The 1,936-nt window shown below is 42.4% G+C and overlaps 1 long non-coding RNA gene across 1 annotated transcript; it reads right to left on the bottom strand.

Moving 5' to 3' along the window:
- Window positions 1–572: 572 nt before the first annotated feature.
- On the bottom strand, window positions 573–1,685 carry LOC117657978 (uncharacterized). The gene is made up of 2 exons (XR_015734307.1): window positions 1,588–1,685; window positions 573–1,047 (listed from the first exon to the last, which is right to left on the bottom strand). It is a non-coding gene; the product is annotated as an uncharacterized LOC117657978 (long non-coding RNA).
- Window positions 1,686–1,936: the final 251 nt, after the last annotated feature.

Raw genomic sequence — 1,936 nt, forward strand, 5'->3', positions numbered from 1 at the left:
ATACAACTCAAAGGGATCTTGCAGGTCTTCTAGTCCAACCCCCTGCTCAAGCAGGTGACCTTATACCATTTTTTGACAAGTGGCTGTCCAGTCGCCTCTTAAAAACCTCCAGTGATGAAACACCTACAACTTCTGAAGGCAAGCTGTTCCACTGGTCAATTGTCTTCACTGTTAGGAAGTTTCTCTTTAATTCCAGGTTGCTTCTCTCCTTGATTAGTTTCCACCCATTGCTTCTTGTCCTACCCTCAGTTCTTTTCATTAAACTAGACATGCCAGTTCCTGCAACCGTTCTTCATATGTTTTAGCCTCCAATCCCCTAATCATCCCAGTTGATCTTCTCTGCACTTTTTCTAGAGTCTCAACATCTTTTTTATAATGTGGTGATCAAAACTGGATGCAGTACTCTAGCTGTGGTCTTACTAGGGCTTTATAAGGTGGTATTAATACCTCACTTGATCTTGATTGTATCCCTCTGCTAATGCAATTTAGGATTGCACTGGCTTTTTTTGGCTGTCGCTGCACACTGCTGGCTCATATTTAACTAGTTGTCCACCAAGACTCCAAGATCCCTCTCACAGTCACTGCTATTTTATTTCTTTAGTATATTTTCTAGTGAGTAATAAAAATGTCGCTGGTTTCCCATCAATAGGTTGATCTGTAGGCTTCTTTCTTAAGAGGAAAGAGAGAGGCTCCTATTTCTGGGTTTTTGCTGGGCATCAGATTCACTTCCTCTCGCTGTGTAACTCGCACAATAATAGTCTGCACCGTCATCTTCTGTGAAGCCATTCATCTGCAGATACAGCTGGTTGTTGTCATTGTCCCTGGAGACGGTGAAGCGCCCCTTGACTTTGTCCGAGTACTTAATGCTAGATGAATTTGGATCGATATGGGAAATCCATTCCAGACCTTTCCCTGGAGCCTGTCTCACCCAGCCCATGGAATAGTCAATCAAATTGATGCCGGAGGCTCTGCAGGATAGACGGAGAGACTCGCCAGGCCGTTTCACATCCCCTCCAGACTCCACCAACCGGATTTGAGACTGGGCCCCTGGAAAGAAGAATATATCCAATTTATATTTCACTGATAAAGAAATAAAGGGAGACTAGGATAGATCTATTTCAAACTATTTAGGTCTCACCAGCTGGCCATACCCTTACTTGGATTTGAACTTGGGCTGCCTGCATGTTAGGCAGTTGTATTAACCTCTGAGCCACAAGTTCTCCTCCCTTCATCAGCTTGAGCCAGGGGAGAGATTAAGTATTTTTCTATCGAGACACCTGGTCTACCCCAGCATGTGGGAGGGAGCATACTACATCCCTTTCGCCTTTCAGCTCCAATCCAGGAGCCCTCAAGCAGTCACATTCACGACAAACCATTTTATACCAACTTTATATTTCGCTGATAAAGAAATAAAGGGAGACTAGTATAGATCTATTTCAAGCTATTTAGCTCTCATCTGCTAGCCATACCCTTACTTGGATTCGAACTTGGAATATATATATATATATATTCCTGAATTCCATTACACAGAAAGAGAGAGAGAGAAATAGAAGACTCTGGTATACGAATGGTGGAAAAATAATTTACCTTTGAGAACTGCTACTGCACAGGTCAAATATAGCCAAAGAATCATTTTTGTTCACTTGGATTGTACGAAGAGCATTCAGACAACCAATCACCCTTTATGTTTCTCCTTGCAGTCTGGCGGGAAAAAGGTGCCTTGGCTTATTTAAATAGGAAGTTGTCCTATAATTTACATATCCCTTAACATAAAAGGGTGTCTCACTCATTTTTCCCTTCATCTTCTCAGTTCCCTGAACACATGTTCAAGATATAGTTGGGCGATGGTTAGCATGTGGTTAGAGTGTGCATTTATTTTTGACCTGCATTTATTATCAGCTTTGCCTTTGGAAGTTGCAGGAGCTTCGTCACTGGA

Source organism: Pantherophis guttatus, chromosome 4, assembly GCF_059756535.1.
Source record: "Pantherophis guttatus breed Tessera chromosome 4, ASM5975653v1, whole genome shotgun sequence".
NCBI classification, from domain to species: Eukaryota; Metazoa; Chordata; class Lepidosauria; order Squamata; family Colubridae; genus Pantherophis; species Pantherophis guttatus.